This window comes from Hyla sarda, chromosome 6 (genome assembly GCF_029499605.1).
Source record: "Hyla sarda isolate aHylSar1 chromosome 6, aHylSar1.hap1, whole genome shotgun sequence".
NCBI classification, from domain to species: domain Eukaryota; kingdom Metazoa; phylum Chordata; class Amphibia; order Anura; family Hylidae; genus Hyla; species Hyla sarda.
The window spans coordinates 77,932,774-77,954,461 of record NC_079194.1 but is presented as its reverse complement, the minus strand read 5'-3'; the positions used below and the strand labels follow the sequence as shown (position 1 = coordinate 77,954,461).

General features: G+C 42.8%; 1 long non-coding RNA gene across 1 annotated transcript; it reads right to left on the bottom strand.

Annotated features, from left to right (window-relative positions):
* Positions 1 to 852: 852 nt before the first annotated feature.
* LOC130277670 (uncharacterized) lies at positions 853 to 21,492 on the bottom strand. The gene is made up of 3 exons (XR_008845518.1): positions 21,410 to 21,492; positions 1,812 to 1,859; positions 853 to 1,092 (listed from the first exon to the last, which is right to left on the bottom strand). It is a non-coding gene; the product is annotated as an uncharacterized LOC130277670 (long non-coding RNA).
* Positions 21,493 to 21,688: the final 196 nt, after the last annotated feature.

Genomic DNA, 21,688 nt, shown 5'->3' with positions numbered 1-21,688 from the left:
ACATTTAGGCATGGGGCCATACCACATATGTTTAGATTTCTTTTTATTTACATAGGTTTTTTTTTTTATGGGAAAAGGGGGGTGATTCAAACTTTTGTTAGGGAAGGGGGCTTTTTTTTTAACACTTTTTTTTTCATCAATGTTTCACCAGGAATGCTTTTTTTTTTTTACTTTAGACGCGGCAATCAAAGTTGATCCCGGCAGCTCAGTTGGGCTGATCGGGATCACCGCGGTGAAACATTGCAAAAAAAAAAAAAGTTAAATAAAGGGTTAATACCCGTCATCACCACGATCAGGGCAAATTAATTTTAAAAGTCTCCCGCACCTTATGGTAAAGGGGCACAAGTAGTCATCCAGGCATGTCGGATCCTGAAATAGTCACGGTACTTTGGGCTGTAATCACTCCAGCTTGATTAAAGGGGTATTCCAAGCCAAAACTTTTTTTTATATAACTACTGGCTCCGGAAAGTTAAACAGATTTGTAAATTACTTCAATTAAAAAATCTTAATCCGACTGCGTTTTTGCCTACGGTCCGGAAACCGCATACGGCCGAAAACTCAGCCGACCGGAGGCTGCGGTTCACTCCGGTCGGCTCATAGACATGCATTAGATTAAGCCCCGCCCCCCCCTCCTCTCAGCCGTATACGGGAACCGTAAGTACAAAACGTGGTGTGAACCCACCCTTAGCTGCAAGCTTTACCTGTGTCGTTTGTAGCATCGGTAGAGGTGTGAGCACCCAGACTAGTAAAAACATTTAACATGTCTCTTTCACGTATCAAATGTTTTTAGCAATTATACTAATGCTTTAAGCTATTCTTGTAAAACCTTCAAGCAGGGGTATTCAAGGGGTATTCAAGTTCTTTTTATTTTAGCACTGATAGGCCCCCTGATGAGGACCCCAATCTATTAGCTAAAGCATAGAACAACTACAAATAAGAGTGTCTCTATGGGGGACGGAGTATACACAGGACATCCTATTGATTTCAATGGGAATATATCATGTTTTAAAATAAAAAATGTGTTGCAGGGTTTCAAGACAGACTGAGGCCTCTTTCACGTAGCATCATTTTGGTCACAACCAGGAGTGGAACCTGCAAATTACAAAGAAACAGTACATTTATAAAGTAATAGCGACAGAGTTTAGTACATTACATTTAATACATATGAAATATAACAGAATTCCACCCAATAAGAAACAGGCAGTGTTATATATTTGTTACATCTATTGTACTGAAAATATAAAATTATATTCTGTAAACCCCAATCTACATAAATAATGAAGTACATACAGCTATATCCATGATATTTTGTAATAACCCCTCCATATGGTAAGATATAAAGTTGTGTTGTCATTGGGTTCTTGGCTGGCTGATCGCGCTATCACTCATTGCAGTCTCTAGCGTTGCCCAAGACCCAATAACTACATAACCCCCAGAGACGTGGGAGGGAAATGAAAGAGACCAGACTATTGGTTCTCATTTTGGGAAGAGCTGGCATCTATAACTGGATCCTGTCCTACTTGTTGCAGTTGTGATTAAATCAATCTGTGGTGTCAGCAAAATATCCTTAATTTGTTAGTGTGAAATCTCAGCCGCCTCCGTCCTGCCAGGTTTGGAATCAGACGTTTCCAAGCATAGCAGAATGTGCTTTTAAATAGAGATGATGCAGACTCTACTCTGGAGAGATGTTCCCCTGTTCTGATTCCAGAATCTCCTCCTGTCCTTGATGAGGAAAGCGGCCGGCATTGTGATAAATGCAGCTCATAAATAAAATTGTATTTCTTAATGTCCCGGTGCTGTCGCCATCTCACCATTCATTGTGAAACAACTGGAAAGGGTCACGTTGTCCTGCATTCTGTCTGGAAGATAATGGAAGACAGTGAGGGGTATCGGACGCTGTGGGGGATGTTACTTAACGTGTCAACATTTTGCTAATCAGCACTTTTTGTTATTGCTTTTGCATTTTAGACCTTGTAGATCAATAAACAATCATTTAGATGCGAGTAACAACTCCATATTAATGTATTATATAAGGGACAATTGGCCTTCTCTTTCCACAAAGTACGGTAAGTGAGGAAAGGGGTGGGGGGAGACTCAGACTTTATGCAGAAGAACAGGATATTTATTTTATGGTTATATCTTTCTTTTTTGTCTGTGTTTATTGTTGATACTGGAAATGTGCTAAAGTTGGAATACCTATTTGGTACAATTTCTAAAAATCATATAAAAACAACTGCAATAACTTTTTTTAAACAGTCCTTGCTTAGGGAATAGTTTAATTCAATATACTGCATTACCCTAGTCTGTAAAATTCCTTTTGGTAATTTTGGATAAATTAGCTATTGTCTATAAGGTTAGGGCTACAAGAGAACCTATGGCCACGTGACGTAAGACTGCAATGTTGTGCCGCTAAGGGAAGGGTCACACATACTCTATTTTGCTGCATATTTGCTGCTGCGTATTTTCCTACCAATTGAAGTCAATGGGAAGAAAAATCAGCTGCAGAAAATATGCAGCAAACCGCAGCACGTGTGACCCAACCCCTAAATTCAAACTAACTATAGTCACTGTGGTCACAAAAAAATCCACCAGGTTCAGATTTCTGCAGAAAGTTAAAAAGTTGAGTTGTTGTTTTCTGTCTAACTGCTCTCTGATGACTCACGTCCCGGGAGCTGTGCAGTTCCTATAGGGATATTCTCCCATCATGCACAGCTCCCGGGACCTGACATCATCATTGAGCAGTTAGACAGAAAACATCAGAAGCTAATAACTATTGGAAGGATTAAGATTTTGTAATAGAAGTAATTTACAAATCTGTTTAACTTTCCGGAGCTAGTTGATATATATAAAAAAGGTTTTGCCTGGAATACCCCTTTGAAGGAGTTATGTCACAGGTCATAGAAAAAGTGTCTGATCACAGGAACACCCGCGATCTCCGAAACCCCTCCCTGTCTATGGTGCTCCCTTAGAGAATGCATGGAGGGGACCAGGATTACGTAAACAATAAAGCTCGCAGGGCTACACCATTTGCACAACCCCATTTGAAGTCAATAGGTCTTACGTTAATTATACAACTTCCCTGCTTTAGGCGCTTTAGGCTTTTTCCGACTCCTTCTGGCCACTGTAATTAAATTAAAGAGTATTACGGACAAAAACATTTTATCCCCTATCCAAAGGGGGATGTGACGTCACTCCAAGCCCCCTCCATTCATGTCTATGGGAGGGGGCGTGATGGCCGTCACGCCCCCTCCCATAGACATGGATGGAGGGGGCATGGCATGACGTTACGTGCCCAGTTCCGGAGGTTTCCGAAACTGGAGATTCAGCACCTGCATAGAAAGCGGGTGCTGCAGGGAGATTGCGGGGGGTCTCAGCAGCGGGGCCCCCGCGATCAGACATCTTATCCTCTATCCTTTGAATAGGGGATAAAATGTTTTTGCCTGGAATACCCCTTTAAATTTACAACTCAAAGAGGTGCAAAACAGCATACAAATGTTAGTTAGTAAAGGTAAGGCCACATATGTGTAACAGCAAGTCTACATTGAGTAAACAGGGTGAGAGGAACATAGGCCAGACAGACAATACAGTAAGGGATAGGGGAAAAAAAACGCCTTGCCTTGTGTGTAAAAATGAATGTTCTCTCTGCTGCCCCCTCTGGCCACGTGAGCACTGACACAGCAAAATCTCAGCTTGTGACAGAGCAGCAGAAAGGCACAAAGCTTGCTGGAATTAATTCTATTACATCAACAGCTAGAAGGACTCAAATTCTTTCCGTGTAGTGCCCCAAGCACCTTGTATGGACACTTTTTAGCAAGTAATAGAAAAAGACAGATTACAATCTTGCACTGAAACAAAATGATAATAACAGTAGACAAGCCTCTGACAAAAGGGGTTTGGTTCTGGTATTAATAAGGGGCGTGTACCAAAAGGAGGTTAAAAAAAAAAAAGAGAGACCTGATGTCCTTAAATCGCCTGTGTTTTCTTGAAGTATAGAGGAGAGTACACTGAGATTTAGGGAATAATCAAAAGCTTTTTACCAATTCTGTGGCAAGATCCATTATGGAATATATCTGGAAATGATTGCAAGTTCATGGCTCAGCAGAACAACACCATAGGAAGCATTATGTCACCTATCCTGTCTGAAAATAATGTTCCAGACAGCCGTACAAATAGAGGAACCAGGTTTCCATATATAGGTGGTTTTCCCACTCTATATGCAACATTGTTATTTGCAAAAAAAAATTATTATTATTTCTTGAAAAGAGTGTGTTGTTATTCTTTAGTTTATTTTCCTTTGGCATAGGAAGGGTGTATGATTCAAATGAGTTACACTTTGATTGGAAGGGTTGGGCTTACTTCGTAACTCTCTAAATATTCATAGTTATAGGCATATTTTGTCAGGATTCGGCAGGCTGATGGTGGATTCTCTGTGTCAGAGAGGGATTGGCGTGGACCGTACCGGTGGACCAGTTCTAAGTTGCTACTGGTTTTCACCAGAGCCCGCCGCAAAGCGGGGTGGTCTTGCTGGGGCGTTAGCAACCAGGTCGTGTCCACCAGTAGCGGCTCAACCTCACTGACTGCTGAGACAGGCGCAGTACAAGGGACAAGGCAAGAGCAAGGTCGGACGTAGCAGAAGGTCAGGGCAGGCAGCAAGGATCGTAGTCAGGGGCAACAGCAGAGGGTCTAGAACACTGCTTGGAACACACACAAAATGCTTTCACTGGCACTAAGGCAACAAGATCCGGCCATGACAGGAAGGGGAAGTGGGTATTTATAAGGAGGGCACAGGTGCAGGTACTGATTGGGCCAGGCACCAATCAATGGCGCACTGGCCCTTTAAATCACAGAGAGCCGGCGCGCGCGCGCCCTAGAGAGTGGGGCCGCGCGCGGCGGGACATGACAGCCGGGGAACGGGACAGGTGAGTAGATTGGGATGCGACCCGCGGGCGGGCGCGTCCCGCTACGCGGATCGCATCCCTGCCAGCAGTGACAGTGCAGCGCTCCCGGTCAGCGGGTCTGACCGGGGAGCTGCAGAGAGGAGAACGCCGCAAGCGCTCCGGGGAGGAGCAGGGACCCGGAGCGCTCGGCGTAACAGTACCCCCCCCCCTTAGGTCTCCCCCTCTTTTTGTCTGCATGTCCCTTCATATGAGACGAGGCCAGTAGGAGCGACTCTTGAGTCTCTTTCCAGGTAACGGAGAAGTCCCAGGTTACTTCATCTATGGCAGGAACTCCAGAAGAAGTGGGAATGGGGAGGGGGGCAGAGGGTGAATCTTGCCATGGGGCAGAGTGGTACCAGGAAGGAGGCTATGAGGAGGTAAGATCTCTGCTTGCTTTTTGCAGAAAACATAAAAAAAAGTCCAGGTAAGCCTTGGGAGGGCCCGGTAAAGGTGGAACATCAGGAGTTAGACAAGTGGGAGCAGATGTGAGGCATTGTTTGTGACAAGAAGGACCCCAACTTTTGATCTCCCCGGTGGTCCAGTCAAGGGTAGGAGAATGACGTTGGAGCCATGGCAGACCGAGGAGGACTTCCGAGGTGCAGTTGGGCAGAACAAGAAATTCAATTTTTTTCGTGATGCAGTCCAATGCTCATAAGCATGGGTTCTGTGCGGTAACGCACAGTGCAGTCCAATTTTTCTCCATTGACAGAAGAAATGTACAGCGGCTTGACGAGACGGGTTACTGGGATACTGAACCTATTAACGAAAGAGGCCAAAATAAAGTTTCCTGCAGAACCTGAGTCCAAGAAGGCCACTGCTGAGAAGGAGGAGTTGGCGGAAGGAGAAATCCGCACAGGTACAGTCAGACGTGGAGGGGCAGAATTTATGCCAAGAGACGCCACTCCCACGTGAACAGCGTGCGTGCGTGCGTTTCCCAGACGCGGAGGACGAATAGGGCAGTCCACTAGGAAATGTTCGGTACTAGCGCAGTACAGGCACAAATTTTCATCTCTGCGACGAGACCTCTCTTCTTGGGTCAGGCGAGACCGATCCACTTGCATAGCCTCCTCGGTGGGAGGCACAGGAGTAGATTGCAGAGGATTCTGGAAGAGAGGTACCCCGTGATCAAGGTCCCTTTCTTGGCGGAGCTCCTGGCGTCTTTCAGAAAAACACATAACAATGCGGGTGGCCAACTGGATAAGCTCAGGCAGGGTGGCAGGAATTTCTTGTGCGGCCAACACATCTTTGATGTGACTGGATAGGCCTTTCTTGAAGGTCGCGCAGAGGGCCTCATTATTCCAGGATAGCTCAGAGGCGAGGGTGCGGAACTGGATAGCGTACTCGCCCACAGAAGAGTTCACTTGGACAAGATTCAAAAGAGCCGTCTCGGCTGAGGAAGCCCGGGCCGGCTCCTCAAAGACACTACGTACTTCGGAGAAGAAGGTCTGGACGGAAGCAGTGGCAGGATCGTTGCGGTCCCAAAGCGGTGTGGCCCAGGACAAGGCCTTTCCAGACAAAATACTGACCACGAAAGCCACCTTAGACCGTTCTGTGGGGAACAGATCCAACATCATCTCGAGGTGCAGGGAACATTGGGACAGGAACCCACGGCACATCTTAGAGTCCCCATCAAACTTGTCAGGTAGGGACAAGCGAAGTCTGGAATGGCAACTTGCTGCAGAGGAGAAGCAGCAGGAGCTGGCGGAGGAGATGGTTGCTGCTGTAGAGGCAGAAGCTGCTGTAGCATGGTGGTCAACTGTGACAGCTGTTGTCCTTGTTGCGCGATCTGTTGGGATTGCTGGACGACCAGTGGTTAGGTCAGAGAGACTTGGCAGCGGCACCTCAGCGGGATCCATGGCCGGATCATAGTTATAGGCATATTTTGTCAGGATTCGGCAGGCTGATGGTGGATCCTCTGTGTCAGAGAGAGATTGGCGTGGACCGTACCGGTGGACCGGTTCTAAGTTGCTACTGGTTTTCACCAGAGCCCGCCGCAAATCGGGATGGTCTTGCTGCGGCGGTAGCAACCAGGTCGTGTCCACCGGTAGCGGCTCAACTTCACTGACTGCTGAGACAGGCGCGGTACAAGAGCAAGGTCGGACGTAGCAGAAGGTCAGGGCAGGCAGCAAGGATCGTAGTCAGGGGCAACAGCAGAGGGTCTAGAACACTGGCTTGGAACACACACAAAATGCTTTCACTGGCACTAAGGCAACAAGATCCGGCCATGACAGGAAGGGGAAGTGGGTATTTATAAGGAGGGCACAGGTGCAGGTACTGATTGGGCCAGGCACCAATCAATGGCGCACTGGCCCTTTAAATCACAGAGAGCCGGCGCGCGCGCGCCCTAGAGAGTGGGGCCGTGCACGGCGGGACATGACAGCCGGGGAACGGGACAGGTGAGTAGATTGGGATGCGACCCGCGGGCGGGCGTGTCCCGCTACGCGGATCGCATCCCCGCCGGCAGTGACAGTGCAGCGCTCCTGGTCAGCGGGTCTGACCGGGGAGCTGCAGAGAGGAGAACGCCGCGAGCGCTCCGGGGAGGAGCAGGGACCCGGAGCGCACGGCGTAACATATTTGTTCTAATTTTGACAATAGCTTATGAAATACATCTGTTTTTATTAGATGTAGTCCATTTCTAAAATTATTTTTTAACAGTCTCATTATAGGGTATTGAGTGCAGATTAAAGAGGTGAATTTTAGCACAAGGGTTCAACATAACAAAATGTTTTTTTTAATTGTCTTTTGAATACATTCTTATGTCAGAGAAGATATGTTGAATTATGAGGATGAAAGGAAGAATTAATGACCAAATACATAGAATGGGATGCCTTGGGCTATGTTCACACAGCAGAAATTCCGCTGTGCACATGTTGTTTTTTTGTAGCTCAGGCTGTTTACAAATCTCCCTCATCTTACACTGTCTACTTAAAGGGGTACTCTGGTGGAAAACATTTTTATTTATTTTTTTCAAATCAACTGGTGCCGGAAAGTTGGTTCCAGAAACAGATTTGTCAATTACTTCTATTGAAAAATCTTAATCAATCCAGTACTTATCAGCTCCTGTATGCTACAGAGGAAGTTGTATAGTTATTTTCAATCTGACCACAGTGCCCTCTGTTGCCACCTCTGTCTGTGTCAGGAACTAGGTCCGCACATACATTGTTGTCTCCATAGACGGCAATGTATTCCAGGTGGATTACGTCAAAAGAGTAACAGAAATCATTCTTTTGGTGGCAGAATTTTAGCGGCAGAAACTCCGCCACAGAAATGTAGCAATGTGCACCATGCAGCGGAATCCTAATGACAGCAATGGGATTCTGCTGCAACAGAATTTTCAAGTTTAATTTCTCAGCGGAAATCCAGCCTAACGGAACGATTAGACTTGGCAGATCTGAAATTTTAAATAAAAGACAGTACAGTATTTTATGATGGGTAACATTCTAAATATGTTCAACGATTTAGTTCATTAGTCTGTAGCCAATATTGTTTAGATTTATATGAATATGTCAGAGTTTAGAAATCTCATCCTTTGGCTTGCTCATTTTCTGTTAGCAATATGGGAGACACCTCTTGAAGTGCCCAAAAGTTGCTTAAAGGGTAGCTCCCACAATCCTATTTTTATTTTTTTGCTAGTCCGTTTCCCCCCCCCCCCCCCCCACTACGGCACTAGCCCGTTCACTCCTCCCCCCCTCCCCCGCCCCGCTTACCCCGTTCCCTCATTACACTTACACACTTGCAGTTACTGCAGAGTCCGGCAGCGGGCGTGCAGGGACAGCGGTGGCAACGAGGCGGCGGCGATGTGCGGGAGGAGTGGCCTCCCAGCCAGTGGCCGGGGAGCCAATGCGCTCGCTCCCGCCTGTCTGATTGACAGGCAGGGAGCGAGGGGAGCCAATGCGCTCACTCCCGCCTGTCTGATTGACAGGCAGGGAGCGAGTGCAGCCTAATTGAAAAAGGACTGATTGCCGGGCCAAAATCAGTCCTTTTTCAGTGGCCGGTTTTTAAATGTAAATTAAACCTTTTTAATGAAAAAAAAAAATAATAAAAGTATATTAGAGATATGTTGTAGTACATAAGTACTACAACATATCAAAAAATAAAGTTGGTACCCCCTCCCCACCGCACAGCCTGCAACCCCCCCCCCCCCCCCAAGAATCTCTTGGATGTACAGTTATGTCTAGTGGATGACATAAACAACAACAAATAACGTGGTCTCAAATGGCTGGAGGTGCTCAACCCTAAATGCAGTTGTGCATATATATTGGGGGAGCAGATCCTGCCCTTGTGGTCTGTTGCTAAGGCCAATCCCCAGCATAAAATGCATACAATGGGGGATGCCTGCAGCAGACTACAAGTACCACAATGGCATCCTACACCCGATAAACGGTGTGGATGTGTAACAATTAGAATAATACGCGAATTTAGATGCACTACTGTGGTAGATGTAAACAATGACATTGGCTAACCCTCAACACTGATGTTAAAAATGAGACATTAGCCAGTTTATCCTTAGATGAAGTACATACCAGAGCCCGCACACCAACGCTAAGGTTTACACATCCACACCTTTCATCTGGTGTAGGATGCTATTGTGGCACTTGTAGTCCGCTGCAGGCATCCCCCATTGCATGCATTTTATGCTGGGGTTGCCCCTAGCAACGGACCACAAGTGCAGGATCTGCTCCCCCAACATAAAATGCACAACTGCATTTGGAGTTGAGCACCTCCAGCCAGTTGAGATCACGTCTTTGTTGTTGTTTAAATCTTATACTTGTAGGTATATGAACTCCACATTAACTTGATCACTATTAGGCTAACTTTCCACTTGTTTTTTTTTTTATGGCAGTTTTTGGAATACTGCCACTCCAGTTTTTGAGCCAAAGCCAGAAGTGTATTCAAAAGGAATAGGAAATATAGAGTAAGGACTTATACTTCTCCTCCCTTATGGATCCACTTCTGACTTTGGCTCAAAAACTGCAGTGGCAGTATTCCAAAAACTGACAGAAAAGTGGAAACTTAGCCTTAAGGCAGCATTAAGGTCCACCTGTGAGCCCGGCAACATATCAGCCAACTTGGGTGGGGCTTATAGTCTGTCTCCCTCCTCCCATTGTATGTGTGCTCAGCCACACTGGAGGTAACCTGGGTGCAGGCTGTGAGTCGGACCTAATGCTGCTGCAATTGCCCACTGGCCCCTGGTATTGCCCATACGGCACAGGTAGGTTTAGTGTTAGGTCCCGTGCCACTTGAGAAACCCTGGCGTTGGTGTGCAGGCTCAGGTATGTCCTTCATATAAGGATATACTGGCTAATGTCTCAATTTTAACATCAGTTTTGAGGGTTAGCCAATGTAATTGTTTACATCTACCACAGTACTGCACCTAAATTCTTGCATTTTTGTATTAATAGTGGATGACATAGATACAGGAGCTGTGCCCACTGCCATCAGGGGTACTCCAAAAGAAAAAAAATTCAAATGGTGCCAGAAAGTTATACAAATTTATAAATTAAGTCTATTTAAAATATTAATCCTTCTAGTACCCATCAGCTGCCATATGTTCCAGAGGAAGATGCATATTTTTTTTCCAGTCTGAACACAGTGCTTTTTTTCCCCTCCCTCCCACACATCAGTCACCCCACCCATTGAAACATAAATCAGCTGCATCCATTCAAAAGACCTGTGGTTTTCAATCAGGGTGCCTACAGCTGTTGCATTAGTTGCAGATGGATCTCTCTCCCACCCAGCGATCACTCCACCCTCTGAAGCAGACAGGCTCCCTTTCACCAGATGACTAGTGAGTCAGGTCTCGGCCGCATTGCAACCTGGGAATAATCTGAGACAACAGTCATTTTGTATGCTGTTAAAAATAAATATTGGGGTTAAAATTGTCAGAAAACTGTCACACACAGGTACAGACACTATATTATGAACTACACTAACTTTACAGCCCCTGCAGTATAGTCAAAAAAAAATTCCTGGAATACCCCTTTAATCCCTTAAGGACCAAAGGCGTATGGGTACGCCCTGGCTCCCTGATACTTAACCGGTTGCCGACAAAGGACGAGCCGGCTCGTCCTGAGATAGCAAGCGGTGTATGAAGCGGGTTCCAGACTCGAGCCTGCGTCATACCGCGCAGCCCCCAGCTGATTCCTGTAGCTGGGGGATAGTGTTAATAGCCGACATGCAGCAATTGCCGCGGCCGGCTATTAACACTTTAGATCAAAGTTGACAGTGGCGTCTAAAGGGACATTTAAATGCTCCCTGGTGGTCCAGTGGGGTGGATCACCCCCCTGCCCCCCCCCCCCCCCCCCGCAGAGCGATCGCGGGGGGGGAGATCCACTGCTGAGGTAGCCGGAGGGCTTACCACTGCTTCACTGCCGGGCCAGGCTTTATCAATCAAGCGCAGAGCACACAGATCAGTGTGGTTTTATGAAACCACAGTGATCTGTATGAGGAATCTAATGATTCCTCCTAAAAGTCCCCTAAGGTGACTAAAAGTGTAAAAATAAAAAGTAAAAAAAAAGTTTAAAAACACACACATTAACCCTTCCTTATTAAAAGTTTAAATTACCCCCCTTTTCCCAAATTCCTTTTAAAAAAATACGTAACCATAATAAAAACAAACATGTGGTTTCCCCGCATGTATAAATGTCCGAACTATAAAAATATATTGTTAATTAAATTGCACGGTCAATGGCGTTCGTGCATAACAATTCCAAAGTCCAAAATAGCGTATTTTTGGTCACTTTTTAGATCATGAAAAAATGAATAAAAAGCGATCAAAAAGTCTGATCTATACAAAAATGGTACCGCTAAAAACTTTATATCACAGTGCAAAAAATGAGCCAAAAAATAAAAGTTATAGGTGTCAGAAGAGGACAATTTTAAACATATAAATTTTTGTGCATGTAGTTATGATTTTTTCCAGAAGTACGACAAAATCAAACCTATATAAGTAGGGTATCATTTTAATTGTATGGACCTACAGAATAAAGAAAAAGTGTAATTTTGACCGAAAAATTTACTGCATAGAAACGGAAGCCCCCCCCCAAACTTACAAAATAGTTGTTTTTCTTCAATTTTTTCGCACAATGTTTTCTTTTTTTTTTTTTTTCGCCGTAGATTTTTTGGTAAAATTACTGATGTCATTAGAAACTAGAATTGGTGGCGCAAAAAATAAGCCATCATATGGATTTTTAGGTGCAGAATTGAAAGGGTTATGATTTTTAAAAGTAAGGAAGAAAACCCTGCATCCTTAAGGGGTTACCTGTACGCCCGTGGGAATTTTGGTCCCCGCCGGGGACCGGACCGGCATGACTGTTGATATCTATCAGCAGGCATCCTGTGCATATGCCCAGGGGGGTCCTGAGCATTGTAGTGCGCCAGCAGAGCACTTGATGTCCACACATAGTGTATTTCCAATTTTAGTGAAAATTTTTTTTTCTCCATTTACACATCCAGCTTTAACGAAAAGTCGTCAAATACCTGTGGGGTGTTGAGGCTCACTGTAACCCTTGTTACGTTCCCTGAGGGGTGTTTTATTTTTATTTTTTTATTTTTTGCTGTTCTGGCACCATAGGGGCTTCTTAAATGTGACATGTCCCCCAAAACCTTTTCAGAAAAATGAATCCTATTGTCCCTCCTTCCCTTCTGAGCCCTCTAGTGCACCCACAGAGCACTTTACATACACATGAGATATTTCCTTACTCGAGTGTAATTGGGTTACAAATTTTAGGGGGATTTCTCTCCTTTTAAAAATTCAAAAAATGAAGATTTCGTATTTTCTCCTTCACTTTGCTGCTATTCCTGTGAAACACCTAAAGGGTTAACACACTTACTGAATGTCATTTTGAATACTTTGAGGTCAGTTATGGGGTATTTCTAATATGAAATCCTCTCAAATCCACTTCAAAACTGAACTGGTCCCTGAAAAATTAAGATTTTGAACATTTTGTGAAAAATTGGAAAATTGCTGCTATTCTTTGAAGCCCTCTGATGTCTTCCAAAAGTACAATCATGTCAACTTTATGATGCAAACATAAAGTAGACATATTGTACATGTGAATCAATATATCATTTATTTGTAATGTCCAGTTTCCTTATAAGCAGAGCGTTTCAAAGTAAAAAAAAAAATGCAACATTTTAAAAAATTTTGTCAAATTTTGGAATTTTTCCCTGTGAAATGATGCAATATCGATAAAATTTTACCACTAACATAAAGTAGAATATGTCACGAAAAAACTATCTCGGAATCAAAATGAAAAGTAAAAGTTATTAATGCTCTTAAGGATGGCGGGCATATGGATACGCCCGTGGGAATTCCGGTCCCCGCTGCTAGCCGATCGGGGACCTGACCAGGATGCCTGCTGAAATCATTTAGCAGGCATCCCGGCACATCGCCGAGGGGGATCCTGAGACCTCCCCATGTTGGCGATCACAGGAAATCGCATGTCAATTCAGACATGCGATTTTCTGCTATTACCGGGCTGATCGGGTCTCTAGTGACCCGATCGCCTGGAAAATAGGGATGATCGGAGCTGTCAGTGACAGCCCCGATCATCCTGAGGGATAGGAGCGAGGTTGCAGTGCTGCTATCTCCTCCTATCCCCTGCCATTAGTCAGCAATGAATGCTGACCAATGGCAGTGGAAGACAGGGGGTTGCCATGGAAACCCCCCGCTCTGCCCGCCCCTGGATGTCGGGCAGAACAGGGGAAGAAGATGGCAGCCAGTACCTGAGGAGAAGATGCCGTGGGGACCGCCGATCATCGGTGACAGCAGCGGAGATCAGCGGCGCAGGTAGGGAGGCGACGTTGGGGGGGAAAGGAAGGGGGCAGTAAGCGATATTTACTGCTGCCCTTCTAGTGGTTGCCAAACTGCAACTCCCAGCATGCTGGGAGTTGTAGTTTTGCCACATCTGGAGGGTCACAGTTTGGAGACCACTATTACAGTGGTACCAAAACGGTAGCCCTCCAGATGTTGCAAAACTACAACTCTCAGCATGCCTAGACTGCCCAGGCATGCTGGGAGTTGTAGTTCTGTAACATCTGTCACTTCAGATTTTGCAATTTTCATGAAAATTTTGAAAATTGCTGCTCTACTTTGAAGCCCTCTAATTTTTTCAAAAAGTAAAAATATGTTCATTTTATAATGCCAACATAAAGTGGACATATTGTATTTGTGAATCAATATATAATATATTTGGAATATTCATTTTCCTTACAAGCAGAGAGCTTCAAAGTTAGAAAAATGCAAAATTTTCAAAATTTTCATGAACTTTGGGGATTTTTCACCAAGAAATGATGCAAGTAACAAAGAAATTTTACCACCAAAATAAAGTACAATATGTCACGAAAAAACAATCTCAGAATCAGAATATTCGGTAAAAGCAACTTAGAGTTATTAATGCTTAAAGTGACAGTGGTCAGAATTGCAAAAAAGGGCTCAGTCCTTAAGGGGTTAAAGTGACAGTGGTCAGATGTGCAAAAAAAGGCCAGGTCCTTAAGTTGAAAATGGGCTGGGTCCTTAAGGGGTTAAGATTTTTAAATTGAAGTATTTTACAAATCTGTATAATTTTCTGTCACCAGTTGGTTTAAAAAATAAATGAGTACCTCTTTGAAGAGATTGTCTAGGGATTATTTTACATTTTTATTCGTGGCTGGTTGGGTTGATAAAAAAAAAAAAAAGATATCACCAGTAATTGGCAGCAAGGAATTATGACAGGTGAGTTCTTCTTTTTTCACTTATTCGGCCATTATAAATAAATAATTTATAACAAATCACGGGACAATACTACTAACCTTTTAGTTGCTATGGTCAATAATGACTGTGGCATCAATGTGATTAAACAGAGGGCAGAGCCTCCCTCTGTCACTTGGCTTCTAGCACCATGATCACAGTGTGCCAGCAGGATGTCAAGGCAGCTGGGTGCCTAATAAAGGTGCTGAGGCCTGTCATGACTATATGTCTGCAAAGTCTTCCAAAGCATTATATGAGATCAGATGATTGAAATTTTCACTGTGAAGTCTCCAAGTGGGACTGAAAAAGACTAATTTAAGTAATATACAGAACACAATCCTATCAGTTTAGGCTATTTATGATTACCTTTTGCAACTATTAGAGGTGAGTGAAGCCACAACTAGTCCCTCCAAAATGAAAACCAATGAATCAACCATCGATTGGTTTAGTCTGCAAAAATTTGTGGTGCCTTTAAAGTTTGCCTCGAAAAGTCCAGAATGACAGTCTAAGGTTTCCTAGGACTTTAACAATATTTTTCAGACAACCCATGCACTTTGAAAGAGGCACTTATTTTTGCAGACTAAACCAATCAACAGCTGATCCATACGTTTTGGAATGGGTTGGCCTTACTTCGGGGGTGGGATTTACATTTTTAACAACAGGTTCCATACTTGGCATAACAGACGCCCACGATCTAGCATGTTGCGGAAAATTATTTTGACTATAATAATCAAATATACCTATTGCCAAGTAAGGGGAATGCACTAAAGAAATGTTTATAATGAGAAACTACAGCTCCCAGTATGATCCCAGTAGTGTTAAGGATATGCTGGGAGTTGTAGTTTCACTAATCATAAAAGTGACTACGGCTCTGATGGGATACACTTAGGCAGAATTAACAAAGTGACTTCAGGTGATGTCCTCTCTGATCGGAGTCGTTCACTTTCCCTTTATTCTCCAATCAGCCCAGACCATCATATAGACTACTCTCAGTCATGATTCGTCTCCGCAGAATCTGTCTGAAAAACATTAAAATTCTCGCCCCAGCAAGATACACACCTTTATACAAGCTCTCAATCTTTATTACACTGCCCCTTATAGTAGTTAGGACCATCATATAGTAATTATGCCCTCCACACTGCCCCATATAGTAATTATGCCCTCCACACTGCCCCATATAGTAATTATGCCCTCCACACTGCCCCCATATAGTAGTTAGGCCCCCACACTGCTCCATATAGTGAACCGGTGAGAACTGGCTGAATCCCACCCCTGTCTTTCTGTAGTTTCTCTCATTTCTAATGGCTATTATACAGCTAAAGGGAATCATAATGAGATTCATACAATCATACACAGAGGGTTTTCTGAGGCATTACACTACTAAAGCTAAGAATTTATATTTCAAGGAAAAATATTATTTTTTACTTAAGATATTATTTAGAGAATGGATGATTATCCTCTGAAGAGGAGACTTTAGTGCCTGTTATGGATAATTTAGCGAAAGAATGAATTGCACATTATTTACATTGAACAGGACATTACACTAAGACAAGCGACTATTTTATACTGACTACAAGGTCAGATGTTTACTGAACTGAGGCTCCTTCGTGCGCCAACAAATAGTTAAGTTTCTATTCCTATGAAAATAAAGAATTAAATTAAAGTGTATATTTCACACTGAGCATTTCCTAATCACTTTGGCTTATCCAGTCTAGACTCACTTGTTGGGTTTTTACTAACAGAATATTATCTGGTATCTAAGCTTGAGCTTCTGGAATGCTAACAAATTTTAGATATTAAGGGCTTGTGTCTGCTCTGGGAGTGACAACTTTTGTAATATGACCTTAGAGGCTAGTTGCACACTACAGTTCATGTCGTATGCTCTGATAATACATTGTTAGACATGACTAATATTGTGGAAACAATCTAAGTTGGGCTAATCCCTTGGCTTAATTAAACAAGAACTGGCAACTTTCACTGGGTATAAGATCTCTTTATAAGACACCATGGTAACTATGCTAAGAACATTTCCCTGTAAGTAAAAATAAAAATTTAAATAATATCTTATTAAATAGAGACACTTGAGCTGTTCTCTATAAACATTCTAATCCACTTCTGGGAAAGCCAAAATGGCATCAAAAATACCCAGAAATTACTGAAATCGAAATATCCTAGTGACGCACAACAACTTGGTCCTAAATTGGAGATTAGTGATGAGCAGCATAGGCCATATTCAAATTTGCGATATTTTGCAAATATATGGAGGAAGATTCGTCCTATATTCACAAATTTCACACATTCGTTCACTTTTTTCCATGCAAAATTCGTAATGAAATTTCCTAAAGGCGTATGCGCGATTATATCTTTAACCTCGATATGTTGTTAACCTCTGACAACTGTATTCGCATCCTTCTCATTGGCCCACAAGCTAAAATAAGGGAGGGATCAATGTATTGTGGAAGTGCCGATAGTCACGAATTTTCGCATAATCACTTTCTTTGAACCACAAGCTAGAAGCAGAAATCATTGTGATGTGTACTTTGTACAGAAATCATTGTGATGTGCACTGTGTACAGAAATCATTGTGATGTGTACCGTGTACAGAAATCATTGTGATGTGTACTGTGTACAGAAATCATTGTGATGTGTACTGCGTACAGAAATCATTGGGATGTGCCCTAGTACAGAAATCATAGTGATGTGTACTGTGTACAGAAATCATTGTGATGTGTACTGTGTACAGAAATCATTGTGATGTGTCCTGTGTACAGAAATCATTGTGATGTGTACTGCGTACAGAAATCATTGTGATGTGTACTGCGTACAGAAATCATTGTGATGTGTACTACGTACAGAAATCATTTTGATGTGTACTGTGAACAGAAATCATTGTGATGTTTACTGGGTACAGAAATCATTGTGATGTTTACTGGGTACAGAAATCATTGTGTTGTGTACTGTGTACAGAAATCATTGTGATGTGTCCTGTGTACAGAAATCATTGTGATGTGTACTGTGTACAGAAATCATTGTGATGTGTACTGTGTACAGAAATCATTTAGATGTGTCCTGTGTACAGAAATCATTGTGATGTGTACTGTGTACATAAATCATTGTGATGTTTACTGGGTACAGAAATCATTGTGATGTTTACTGGGTACAGAAATCATTGTGATGTTTACTGGGTACAGAAATCATTGTGTTGTGTACTGTGTACAGAAATCATTGTGATGTGTCCTGTGTACAGAAATCATTGTGTTGTGTACTGTGTACAGAAATCATTGTGATGTGTCCTGTGTACAGAAATCATTTTGATGTGTCCTGTGTACAGAAATCATTGTGATGTGTACTGTGTACATAAATCATTGTTATGTGTCCTGTGTACAGAAATCATTGTTATGTGTCCTGTGTACAGAAATCATTGTGATGTGTACTGTGTAAAGAAATCATTGTGATGCGTACTGTGTACAGAAAACATTGTGATGTGTCCTGTGTACAGAAATCATTGTGATGCGTACTGTGTACAGAAATCATTTTGATGTGTACTGTGAACAGAAATCATTGTGATGTTTACTGGGTACAGAAATCATTGTGATGTTTACTGGGTACAGAAATCATTGTGTTGTGTACTGTGTACAGAAATCATTGGGATGTGTCCTGTGTACAGAAATCATTGTGATGTGTCCTGTGTACAGAAATCATTGTGATGTGTACTGTGTACAGAAATCATTGTGATGTGTACTGTGTACAGAAATCATTGTGATGTGTCCTGTGTACAGAAATCATTGTGATGTGTACTGTGTACAGAATCATTGTTATGTGTCCTGTGTACAGAAATCATTGTTATGTGTCCTGTGTACAGAAATCATTGTGATGTGTCCTGTGTACAGAAATCATTGTGATGTGTACTGTGTACAGAAATCATTGTGATGTGTACTGTGTACAGAAATCATTGTGATGTGTACTGTGTACAGAAATCATTTTGATGTGTCCTGTGTACAGAAATCATTGTGATGTGTACTGTGTACAGAAATCATTGTTATGTGTCCTGTGTACAGAAATCATTGTGATGTGTACTGTGTACAGAAATCATTGTGATATGTACTGTGTACAGAAATCATTGTGATGTGTACTGTGTACAGAAATCATTGTTATGTGTCCTGTGTACAGAAATCATTGTGATGTGTACTGTGTACAGAAATCATTGTTATGTGTCCTGTGTACAGAAATCATTGTGATGTGTACTGTGTACAGAAATCTTGTTGATGTGTACAGAAATCCTTGTGATGTGTACTGAAATCATTGTGATGTGTACTGGGTACAGAAATCATTGTGATGGGTACTGTGTACAGAAATCATTGTGATGTGTACTGTGTACAGAAATCATTGTGATGTTTACTGTGTACAGAAATCATTGTGATGTGTACTGTGTACAGAAATCATTGTGATGTGTACTGTGTACAGAAATCATTGTGATGTGTACTGTGTACAGAAATCATTGTGATGTGTACTGGATACAGAAATCATTGTGATGTGTACTGTGTTCAGAAATCATTGTGATGTGTACTGTGTACAGAAATCATTGTAATGTGTACTGTGAAAAAAAAGAATGTTCGTCATAACGAATATATTTAGCTATATTCTAAATATTCGTGAAATTGTGAAGTGCCGATATTCGCAATAAAAATTTGCTATTCGAATATTCGCACTCAACACTATAGGAGATGGGATGTACATGGATGGACCTCTCTACCACCAAAATGTTTCACCCCTACAGTCTGAGATTGGTGAGGCAAAGTTCTCACCTCAACAAATTGTCAATGCACACAACTGTTGTTATTCAACTTTCCTAAAATTAGATTTTACATAGAAATAACTAAATAGAGTTTACCAATTTGACCTTGTTACTTCTTATAATGGGAAGGTCTTTTCTTTTAACTTGTAATGTTCACACCAGAGGTGTAGTTAGGGGGTTTAGCACGGGAGAAAGGGAAGGGAGCAAAACATATCTAAGGCCCACATCCGAGTAAGCTCTACACAAACACTCTGCGTAACATTAGGCTTTGTTCACACATCCAGAATGTTGCACTGAAAATCTCCATGCAGACATTCTGCAGACTGCGGGTGCAAACATAACATGATATGCCATCTCATAGACAGCAATGTTTTTCGTGTGGATTCTGCAGAAAGAATGGACAGGTTCATTCTTTCTGCGGACAAAGAAAATCGGAATTTACGCATCAGAAACATCTGGTGCGGAAATTCTGCCATGTGCACAGTGCGGCAGAATCCCATTGAATACAATGGGACTCTGCTGTAGTGGAATCTCCAGTGGAATTCCGCACAGAAATTCCAGACGTGTGAACATGGCCTTGCAGTACAGTCACTTCTAGCAGCTCAAAGTTGGTATTTTCTTCTTCTGATGAAGTCACTGTCTTAATCATTGGTGGTGGGGGGGGGGCAGTTTTGCAGTCACTGGTTGGCTTGTAAGAATATGGGGGTCTCCATGAATAATGGAATGCTGGGTTTCCTAGTTATAATGCCTTATGATGTGTCTTCTTCATGCCATGTTTATGTGATTTTACTGTTCATATCTTGTGAACTGTATATATATATATATATATATATATATATATATATATATAAAGGGAAAAGAAAGAAGAAGCACCGTGATGCAGTATTCTAGATCCGTCTAGGTGCTCAGCTTCAGGGGCAGACCGACCCCCAACGTAATATCCTCAAAGAAGTAGAAGCGGCACTCCAAAGTCACATCAAATAGTGGTTTATTCACTCATCTGTGAAAGCGACGTTTCGGCTTATCAATAAAGAAAGGCTTGAGAAAGGCTTTATTGATAAGCCGAAACGTCGCTTTCACAGATGAGTGAATAAACCACTATTTGATGTGACTTTGGAGTGCCGCTTCTACTTCTTTGAGTATATATATATATATATATATATATATATATATATATATATTGTATTCAATGGGAATATATATATATATATATATATATACACACAGTAACCCCCCGACATATGATCAAATCGACATACGATGGCCTCTCAGAGGCCATCGCATGTCGATGTCAGCATCGACATACGATGCTTTTATATGTCGGGGCCATCGCATTAACTGCTATCCGGCAGCGCAAAATGCTTAAGCTGCTGTCATATAGCAGTGTAATGTGCCCCAGCAGGTTCACTTACCTCTCCCTGCTGCTCCGGGTCCTCTCCGGGGTCCGGGCCTCGCTTTCCTGCATCGTTATTACGTAGCTGCGCACGCCGTCCCGGTGCACTAACGTAATAACGTCACCAGAAAGCGAGGCCCGGACACCGGAGAAGATGCGGAAGATGTCGGAGGACCCAGAAGAAGATGCCGGAGCAGCGGGACAGCATCGGGAGCCCCTGGGAGACCATCGCGAGCGGTGAGGACGCGCTCCTGAGCGGCAGGGACAGGTGAGTATTAAATGCACTTTTTACCTTGCACGGATCCCTCAACATACGATGGATTCGACTAACGAATTAACATTGTATGTTGAGGGACCACTGCATATATATATATATATCTTCGGTTATACTATACACCTGCATTTCATGTGAGTCTGTTAAAAGGGATTTATGCCATGTCTCTGTAACATAGTCTTTTCAAAGATACCATGGCACAGCTTGATTGCCTGTAATCCATAGAAGGAGGAAAGCTTGGTGCTAGAAGTAGCTTCAATAAACTACAGGTGATGCTTACAACATTGTAGAAGCAATAGGGAGCTGTAATGTTTCAAAACAGATGTTTCTGCAGTAAAGACCATAGGGGAGATTTATCAAAACATGTGCAGAGGAAAAGTTGCCCAGTTGCCCATAGCAACCAATCAGATCACTTCTTTCATTTTTAACAAGGCCTCTGCAAAAGGAAAGAAGCGATCTGATTGGTTGCTATGGGCAACTGGGCAACTTTTCCTTTGCACAGGTTTTGATAAATCTCCCCACATTACATCACAATCTGTGTCCCTTTATCCCATTGCAC